The sequence below is a fragment of the Bubalus kerabau genome, chromosome X (genome assembly GCF_029407905.1).
Source record: "Bubalus kerabau isolate K-KA32 ecotype Philippines breed swamp buffalo chromosome X, PCC_UOA_SB_1v2, whole genome shotgun sequence".
In the NCBI taxonomy this organism is placed as follows: Eukaryota; Metazoa; Chordata; class Mammalia; order Artiodactyla; family Bovidae; genus Bubalus; species Bubalus kerabau.
The window spans coordinates 101,069,633-101,080,529 of NC_073647.1; the positions used below are offsets into that span (position 1 = coordinate 101,069,633).

The 10,897-nt window shown below is 40.0% G+C and overlaps 1 long non-coding RNA gene across 1 annotated transcript; it reads right to left on the reverse strand.

Moving 5' to 3' along the window:
- Positions 1 to 9,370: 9,370 nt before the first annotated feature.
- Positions 9,371 to 10,353, reverse strand: LOC129639887 (uncharacterized). Its single transcript, XR_008708646.1, has 3 exons — positions 10,304 to 10,353; positions 9,881 to 9,947; positions 9,371 to 9,605 (listed from the first exon to the last, which is right to left on the reverse strand). It is a non-coding gene; the product is annotated as an uncharacterized LOC129639887 (long non-coding RNA).
- Positions 10,354 to 10,897: the final 544 nt, after the last annotated feature.

Here is a 10,897-nt window from a genome sequence, read left to right on the forward strand (position 1 = left end):
ACTCTGCTACACTCTGAATACTATTTTGACTTGTTATATGAATAGATACATTCAGTCTTATTTTCAACCACATGAGGTTGGTTAAATTTGGATTTGGAATGAACTAGACGTTTCTGAGAAGATGGTCAATTTGTCTTTCTGTGAACTATAATACTATCTAGTAGATAATACAGAGTTATGCTATTCCTTAACTGCTTCATATATGTACTTCTTGATTCATCAACAAGACTCAAAATGTTATCTATGTCTTTTTTATTTCCATAGCACACAGTAGGGTCCTAGACAAACAGTATATAATATAGGGGCCTAGATAAATATTTTGAACTGCTGAAACACACACGACAACCCCCTGTTTATACTCCATTTAATTTATTGCATGGCCTGTTTTATCTAGCCACCCACTAGTATGAAGCCATAGCAAAAATTTTTGTTACATGCTATTATATACAAATTATTATTACCTGGCAGTGACTTAGACCACTTGACCACTTGAAAGAAGTTGTCTCTCGCCAAGCTGATTCAGACTTGTCAGCAGAGAGCTGGAGGTATCAGGTTTGGTGTCGTCATGTCCTGCATAGACCACATCTGGTTCAATGCTCATGAGCAAGTTGATCAGTGGGGGGATCAACTGCAAGTCTTGACTTGGTGAAAAAGTGATTCTCTGGCTTAGGGCTTGGCTTTCGTTTGGAATACCCACCGGCTGTGGGAGGGCAACAGCATCTAGTGTTCTCATAACTCTAACTTTATTGAACTTTTTAAACTTTCGGCCTACAGAGAAGAAAAAAAGAAGAAACAAAGATCATGTAAATACACAGAAACTAAATATTCCAGCAGAAAATTATTTCTAATGTCTTAAAATTACAGCATTATAGCGTTATAGGTTTTGGTTATCAGTCTAATACAATGAGACCTAGTAAGTAAAAAGGTTAGGTCTCAGACATGGATTAAAGAATTAATTACACCACCAGTATCCAAGGCAAGGTTATGGAGCTTTGCAGTAAAAAAACAAACAAACAAAACAAACAAACAAACAAAAACACATAGAAAAGACAAATGGCTCTTAGTAGAGACTAAGCTCAGTTTTGGGGGCTTCCCAGGTGGCGCTAGTGGTTAAGATCCCGTATGCCAATACAGGAAACATAAGAGATGCAATCCCTGGGTCTGGAAAATCCCCTGGAGGAGGGTACAGCAACCCACTCCAGTATTCTTGCCTGGAGAATCCCATGGACAGAAGAGCCTGGTGGGGTACAGTCCATAGGGTTGCAAAGAGTCAGACATGACTGAAGTGAACTTAGCACACACGCACACAAGTTCAGTGTTGGCCAATATTCTGATAGGAGTATTAGAATAGTTATTACTATTCTGACCAAATTGTCCCAAAATTATTGCTAAAAACTACATTAATTAAAACACAACCTTTAGTAGATGTTGAGTATTATTTTGAATTTTATTCTTTTAAGAATCTGTTAAAGGATATGCATATACACATGCAAACCCCACAAAATCTTGTACACAATTTCAGTGAGTTCACGATCAGTTGAAGTTCCCTGAAATCAATACGTGGAGTAGTATGAGATCTAAGGACCCAAAATAAAGAACCTCATTTCTAAATTAAGGGGGGAGAGAGTCCGCATCTTGTGCTGGTCAGACCACATTTGTATTTCTAGACCATTTGTAGAATTTCTATTTCTAGAATTCTTCCCACTGCTGAATTGTGATGTGTTAGGAAGAAAAACGGGCTGACAGGAAGATGAGTAGAAAATCCGCCACGTGAGGAGTGGTTGAAGGGGACCAAGATATACAACTGGGCCACTGCTAGTTCCCAGAGGCCCTGGGGTGATCAGAGGGCAGGCCGGACTCCAGCCCCTGCCGACTCTATGCCAGGCATGGGCTGCTTAATGGTATCAAGTGTCTGTGCTGTTCCGCCTGGAAAAAAAAAAAAAAAAAAAAAAGGCTAAGGGAGGCTTGATAACGCTTTGCAATCATCTAAGCAGAGGTTGCAGTCGGCTGTCTTCAAACGCCTGTTCTGGCTCACAGACGTGTTTTCTTTGGCTCACACGATTCTTCCCAGAGTTATGAAAACATTTCTGAATTAGCTGGGTGGCAACAATCTGTTAAAGCCACGCTGCAGCTGTTGCTTTGGACGGGGCACAGATAGCCCGCAAACTGGTGGTAGGCCTTTGGTCAGTTTTCTTAAATCAGATCACTCTGCCCACTTAAATGACCTGCCTGGACTCGGCAAGCACTTGCCCTGGTGATTTCTCAGCTCAGGTATTGTTATTAAGAAAAAGGATTCTATTTATTCTATGGAGTCCCCCCATACTGTGCTAGATCCTGCAGGGGACAGATAAGCAAATGCCAGTCAAAACACAGAAAGGATCCAGAAGTGTTTAAGGAGATGAAGGTTTCTTTGCGAAGGAATGAGTTCTTTGAGGGGAAGGAATTAACGTTTGTGGGGTATCTGCTTTATATATGTATCATGTTGCCTCACAGTAAGTGGGAATTATTAATTCCATTTATAAATTAGGAAGAAGAAGAGTAGAGAAGATGGCATGCCCAATATTAGAGTGATAGAACTTGGATGATGTGGACTCTGAGTTCAAACTCTTTCTCACACAATCTCCCTGGGTTTTCAGGCAAGGACTTCATGGTCATCTGGGGGGATTCTGAAAAAGAAGTTTAGATGAGAGATGCTGGAAAAAAGCACATGAGAGATGCTGGAAAAAAGCACAAAGGTTTGATTCCTTCCAATCCTAAAATATTGTGATTAACAGAAAATAAGACTTAACACCCTTACCAGCCTCTTCTCTCCCCAACAACTCCAGCATGGTTTTCTTTTTAATTTGCATTAACCGCCTTTCTCTTTTTTTCATTTAAAAAAATTAATTAATTTTAATTGGAGGATAATTACTTTACAATATTGTGATGGTTTTTGACATACATTGACATGAAACAGCCACGGGTGCACATGTGTCCCCCATCCTGAACCCCCTCCTACCTCCTTCCCCACCCCATCCCTCTGGGTTGTCCCAGAGCACCAGCTTTGAGTGCCCTGCTTCATGCATCAAACTTGCACTGGTCATCTGTTTTACACATGGTAATATACACGCTTCAGTGCTATTCTCTCAAATCATCCCACCCTCACCTTCTCCCACATAGTCCAAAAGTCTGTTCTTTATATCTGTGTCTCTTTGCTGCCTTGCATATAGGATCATCATTACCGTCTTTATAAATTCCATATATATGTGTTAATACACTGTATTGGTGTTGCACTTTATAACTTACTTCACTCTGTATAACAGGCTCCAGTTTCATCCACCTCATTAGAACTGACTCAAATGCATTCCTTTCCATAGCTGAGTTCAATTCTGGTGTTATCAGGATTTGATTACACTATGAAACTATGTAATTTTACTGAAAACCAAAGCAAATATTTTACACTTTGATTAGTGTAACAAGTCTTATACACAAAATAAATTCCAAGACAATTTCCTAACATGTTGATTATACGAAGTGCAATTTGAATTAATATAGAAATGTTCACATTTCTGTTTGTGATCCAGTCTTTTCATGAATCCCAGTGAAAAAGAATGGGGGACATGCAATAAAAGCAAAATTGAAAGGTGAACTAACATTAAACTAGATTATTTACATATCTATCTTATATAATTTAACTTGATGCTCAACCATTTGAAATAAACACTAGCATTTCCATTTTTTAAGATGAGGAATAGGTTTACAGAGGCTAAGTAATTGGCTAAGTTTATAGAGATAATAAATGCCAGAGCAGAGATATTAATCAAGGGTTAATTTCTTTTAGTCTTTCTTTTACTTACTCATAAAACATTTATTGAGTGGTTTTATGTGCTAGGCATCATTTAAGGTTCTGAAACTGCAGCACTGAATAATCAGACAAAGTATCTGTTTTCGTGGGGCTTGTATTCTGAGGGGAAGATGGAGAGGACCTGTAAACAAATAAAGAGCAAGATAATACCAAACAATAGTGTGCACTATGAGTGAAATGGATAACAGTAATAGAAAGTAACCTGATGGAACAGGACAGAATTAAAAATGGTCAGGGAAAGACTACGGTCTTTCCACCAGACCACACTGCTGCCCCTTCATATAGCCTTTATTTCTCTAAATCTGTAGGCTAATGACTCAGAGCAGATCAAACAGTATATGTTAAAGGAGAACTTTGCACACCAGGAGAATTAACAAGAATTGAAAAAATGTACAGTATTATTAAAAGATGCTTTCCTGAAGCACTCAGTTCAGTTCAGTTCAGCTCAGTTGCTCAGTCATGTCTGACTCTTTGCAACCCCATGGACTGCAGCACACTAGGCCTCCTTGTCCATCACCAACGCCTGGAGCTTGCTCAAACTCATGTCCATCAAGTCAGTGATGCCATCCAACCATTTCATCCTCTGTCATCCCCTTCTGCTCCTGCCTTCAATCTTTCCCAGCATCAGGGTCTTTCCCAATGAGTCAGTTCTTCGCATCAGCTGGCCAAAGTACTGGAGCTTCAGCTTTATCATCAGTGCTTCCAATGACTATTCACGACTGATTTCCTTTGGGATTGACTGGTTGTATCTCCTTGCAGTCCAAGGGACTCTCAAGAGTCTTCTCCAACACCACAGTTCAAAAGCATCAATTCTTTGGCACTTAGCTTTCTTTAAAGTCCAACTCTCACATCCATACATGACTAGTAGAAAAACCATAGATTTGACTAGACGGACCTTTGTTGGTAAAGTAATGTTTATGCTTTTTAATATGCTGTCTAGGTTGGTCATAGCTTTTCTTTCAAGGAGCAAGTGCCTTTTAATTTCATGGCTGCGGTCATCATCTGCAGTGATTTTGGAGCCTAAAAATATAAAGTCTGTCACTGTTTCCCTTGTCTCCCCCATCTATTTGCCATGAAGTGATGGGACCAGATGACATGATTTTAGTTTTCTTACTGTTGAGTTTTAAGCCCACTTTTCCACTCTCCTCTTTCACTTTCATTAAGAGGCTCCTTTAGTTCTTCTTCGTTTTCTGCCATAAGGGTGGTGTCATCTGCGTATCTGAGGTTATTGGTATTTCTCCCGGCAATCTTGATTCCAGCTTGTGTTTCTTCCAGTCCAGCATTTCTCATGATGTACTCTGGATATAAGTTAAATAAGCAGGGTGACAATATACAGCCTTGACGTACTCCTTTCCCAATCTGGAACCAGTCTGCTGTTCCATGTCCAGCTCTAACTGCTGCTTCTTGACCTGCATACAGATTTCTCAGGAGGCAGGTCAGTTAGCCTGGTATTCCCATCTCTTTAAGACTTTTCCACAGTTTGTTGTGATCCATACAGTCAAAGGCTTTGGCGTAGTCAATAAAGTAAAAGTAGATGTTTTTCTGGAACTCTCTTGCATTTTTGTTGATCCAACAGATGTTGGCAATTTGATCTCTGATTCCTCTGGCTTTTCTTGAAGCACTCTTCCTGAAGCTCTAAATTGTTACAATCTTGCCACTCTATACTCCACCCCCTACAAGACATGTTTGTTCTTCCCAAAACACATCTTAAGAGATGTAATAATTCATCTATCTACAGTTCATGAACGTGTGGCATGTGGGAAAAATGGACCTTGGGTTGGCCGTATCTGTGTATGAATCCTATCATTTAAAAACATTATATGGGGGGTAGATTATTTTATTTATCCAAGTATCAGTTTATTCAGCTTTTAAATAGGGAATTTACCTCTCAATACTGTCATCAGTCTAGATAGGATAATGTGTAAGGTATGTGGTCAAGTGCCTGGTATAGCAGACACTCACTAACATTAGCTCTGACTTTTGAAACATGATTAGAAATAATTGAGAGAGGAAGTGAAAACTATAACTTTGTTTGTTTGAATTTTCTGATATTAAAACATGTTCTTAATCACGTATATTCCTCTTCCTCCAAAACCCAAGGAAACAAACAAACAACACAGGCTTCTATGGGCATATATGTTTAAGCAATGCTGTGTTAATAAAGTTAAAGTGATATCCTTACCTTACTTAGTCCTGTATCTGAGAACCTTCAATACATTGTTTGGATTATGGATCTCTAAGAGAAAAATGTTAATATACCGTGCTTTCCAAGTCTATCTGGCCTTTTTACTTGATGAAAGATCTGTTAGTATCTCAGGGAATTAACAGTTTGGAAAACACTACTTCAGAATATTTTTCTCGATGAGGTTTGCACTCGAAATCAAGCCTATAGTTCATACGGTAAAGAATCAGCTTGCAATGCGGGAGACCTGGGCTCAATCCCTGGATTGGGAAGATCCTCTGGAGAAGGGAATGGCTACCCACTCCAGTATTCTTGCCTGGAGAATCCCATGGACGGAGGAGCCTGGTGTGCTACAGTCCATAGAGTCACTAAGAGTCAGATATGACTGAGTGACTAACACTTTTACTTTTTCACTATGAGTTGGACCTCATTAGTTCCATTGTCCAGCATCCGGTCTCTGACTTTTCTCTTAGCAAGTTAAATAAAACAATCAGCTGTTATTAAAAATACAGTTAACCTTAAGTCCTTTTGACATTATATAACATGTGAACTGTAAAAACACAGGTACATCTGCACCAAACTTTTAAATTGCCTTTGTTTCATCATAGAGCAAAATATAGAAGGGAGTGGTGTTCTTTATTTCTGCCACAAATGGCAATTTTAAGTTAAGGTCCAGAGCTCCACAGAGGACAACATTAGATTAAAATTTGGATAGATATTTAAATTTAGATATACAATTATTGTAACCACATACAGTGTTGTAGATACAAATCAGAGTCCCCAAGGGAAGATCATGTTAAGAGAAGAAAAGGGTTAAAGAGAAAGTCCCCTTGTTCTTTACAGTGATCTTCAAAGAAGAGATCGCCTCTTTGTCAGCTTTGTATATTCACTCAGTGTCTGGTACTGCCTCAATAAACCTCTGCTGAATGGATGAAAGAATATATGGTTATGTCTTTCTGTAGTTCTTCTCCATTGCTGTATCTGCTTCCTTCCGAGTACACAACCACCGCCTCCACCAGGCCCCATGAGGACAAGGGCCAGGTCTCCTGCAGTTAACGCAGACCTGAAGTCTTCCAAACCGCCTACCGCACAGTGGGCCACCAGGGAATGTTTCTTGAGCTACTGAAGTTATTATTTTGGCTTAACATAGAGCTTGTAAAAGGAATATCCCAGGAAGAATACAAAGAAGAGAATGGGAACAGCAATGTGATTTTTTTCCTGATTTGCTGAATTTCATATAAGGTGGTCTTTCAAAGAAGTGATTCCTAACCTTCATGTACAAAAATCGCTGTTAATATAATGAACAAATCTATATAATTTCATATGACTGTTGACTGAGAAAAAAGATAATGGTAAAAATACCCAGAATTCAGTAAAAATACATAATAACTGTATAATATGTAACATTATGTACACTGAAAAACAACAGTACCTGGTGGTTTGGTAACCTAAGTAGAGACTAGGTGTGTGAGCCCAGTAGCCACCCTCAACTCACCCCCCGGCATCTATCTTCAGGAGTTTTCAATGTTTTGCTGGAAGGAGGGAAGATGGGCTCAGATGCTAAGGGATGGGCATGGAGGTGTTAGAAATAATGTGGAGAGAAAGACTTGATAGCTGTCCCTCATTCCACCTAATGGACATCGTTTTGAGGATGGAAACAGAAGCAGAGAAGCTAATTTTTTGAGGCTTAGGGAAAGAGGAGATCCATCTAGAGAGTGTTTTCTTTGTAATCAACACGTACTAGTGGTAGCCTGATACTCTGCCTCCTTCCTGTTGCAATGCATGGACTGCCTGTGCCCCTATCACTTCAGCACTAAATCTTATTTTTCTTCATCTACTCAAGGACTTTTCTCTGCAACTGTCTGCCCTTGTGCCTGCATCCTCTAATCCTCTCATGCACAATCCATCCACTGAAGTGAGATTACTCTCTCTCCTCCCATCCTCCCTGGAACCCATTCCAGTCAGATTTTTCTCCCTACTCCAATAGAACTGCTCTTGGCAAGCACACCAGTGATTTCCACCAGTCAAAAAACGATGGTCACTGCTCACTACTTATCTTAATCAAACCATCAGTGGTGCTCGACACAGTTGATCATTTCCTTCTACTTGTAACACTCTAGTCTCTTGGCTTCCACATACCTCTTGTGGCCACTCCTTTAGTCTCTCTGGCTTGTTCTTTACATCTTCCTAACTTCTAAATCGTGGCGTTCCAAACTCAGTCCGCAGACTTCTCCTACACAGCTATACTCTCTTTATACGTGTCTGCATCTACTCATATCTTTATGCCATGTATTTATGGAACAGTTGCAAATGTATAACTCCTGCTTCAACTTTCTCAGGGAATTCGAGACTCAACTATCTTACTTACTATTCAGCATTTTTGCTTGTATAACTAATAACACCCTCCCCAAGACTTAATGTTTTTAAAGCAAACTTTGATACACCTGTCCCCAAATTGAAGCTTCCATTTTTCAACTCCATTTACATTATTGCTCTGGAAAAACTCTGGTGTCATCCTTGCTACCTCACTTCTTCTCTCACTTCATATCTAATTCATCAGCAGATCCTGGTGCATTACTATGAAATAATAATTCAAATCCAATCATTTCTCCCCATTTCCACTTCTTCCATCGTTTAAGCCACCGTCATCAGAGCTGTACTACTGCAACATGTGCTGGCTGATTTCCCAGCTTTCATCCTTGTACCTCCACAGCCTATTCTCTACTCAGCTGAATGGGCCTTTCACAACTTCAATCATGTACACACTGCTATAATTAAAATAGAATGCTTTCCCATGGGGTGGGGGAACTTCATTTGGATTATTTCACTCCTTGCTCAATACACTCAGTGACTACTCATCCTACTTAGAATGAAATCCAAATTCTTTATCAAACTCGACAAAGCCCAATATCATTCTGCAAAGACTCTTACAGTGTCCCCAGCTCCATCCACCTGATGCCCATGTTCTTGGAACTCGCTGAGTTCTGAGGAACTTGCTTCTGTTCCTGCCTCAGGCCTTTATTCTGTTTCCCTTACCTAAAATGGTCTTTCACCTAAATATGTACAAGATTCACTTCTCATTTCATTTCGATTTATGCCCAATGACCACTTGGCCAAAATTCCTTGGTAGCTCAGTGGTAAAGAATCCATTTGCCAATGCAAGAGATGCAGGTTCAAAAAAAAAAAAAAAAAAAAAAAAGAGATGCAGGTTCGATACTGGGCTCAGAAGAGGCCCTGGAGAAGCAAATGGCAACCCACTCTAGTTTTCTTGGCTGGGAAATCTCATGGACAGAGGAGCCTGGAGCACTACAGTCCATGGGGTTGCAAAGAGTCAGACACGACTTAGTGACTAAACAACAACCATAACCACTTTATCAGATAGGCTCTTCTTTCTCATTCTTTAATTAGATATTTGTAACATATATATCCATAGTATACAAAAGTGTCAGTAGCTCAATCGTGTCTGACTCTTTGCGACCACACGGATTGCAGCCAGGGTCCTCGGTCCATGGAATTCTCCAGGCAAGAATACTGGAGTGGGTTGCCATTTTCCTTCTTCAGGCAGTATACAAAGAATCCCTTAAATCAGAGAGAAAGACATAAACAGACATTTTACAGAGGAAGAAAAAATAAAAACAGGGAACAAAAATACAATTGATCTCATTAGTAACTACAGCAATGCAAATTACGGTCACCATGAAATACAACCTATCCAGCATGGCAAAGATACAAAAACAAGAACTTTCATAGAGAGCTGATATGGGATGTGAATTGGTATAATTATTTTGAAAACAGTTTAGCACTATCTAGTACAACCAAGATGAACATATATTATAATCAGGTGCATACCTTACCTATAGAAACTTGCATATGAGCACTAGAAGACTCAAGAATGTTCACAGCTGCACTGTATGCAATAGCCTTCAAAGTCAAAACACACATAAGAATATATTGTTAAGGGACACATAGATAATCAGAAAGCCTACAGAATTATACAACAGAACGAAAAACCTAAAATTAAAGCTAGAAGTTTCCTGGGAAAACTGAAAGGACCAGGAGGAAATACACAGTCAGTTTCAAGAGCATTGGTAATAAACTTTCCTAAGCCAGATGAATTCATATGTGGATTTTCATTACATTGTTTCATATAGGTCATATGCATTATATGCATCAATTCAGTTCAGTTCAGTTCGGTCGCTCAGTCGTGTCTGACTCTGCGACCCCATGAATCGCAGCACACCAGGCCCCCCTGTCCATCACCAACTCCCGGAGTTCACCTAGACTCACGTCCATCGAGTCAGTGATGCCATCCAGCCATCTCAACCTCTGTCGTCCCCTTCTCCACCTGCCCCCAGTGCCTCCCAGCATCAGAGTCTTTTCCAGTGAGTCAGCTCTTCACATGAGGTGGCCAAAGGACTGGAGTTTCAGCTTTAGCATCATTCCTTCCAAAGAAATCCCAGGGCTGATCTTCAGAATGGACTGGTTGGATCTCCTTGCAGTCCAAGGGACTCTCAAGAGTCTTCAACATCACAGTTCAAAAGCATCAATTCTTCCGCACTCAGCCTTCTTCACAGTCCAACTCTCACATCCATAAATGACCACAGGAAAAACCACAGCCTTGACTAGATGAACCTTTGTTGGCAAAGTAATGTCTCTGCTTTTGAATATGCTATCTAGGTTGGTCATAACTTCCCTTCCAAGGGGTAAGCATCTTTTAATTTCATGGCTGCAGTCACCATCTGCAGTGATTTTGGAGACCAGAAAAATAAAGTCTGACACTGTTTCCACTGTTTCCCCATCTATTTCCCATGAAGTGATGGGACCAGATGCCATGATCTTCGTTTTCTGAATGTTGAGCTTTAAGCCAACTT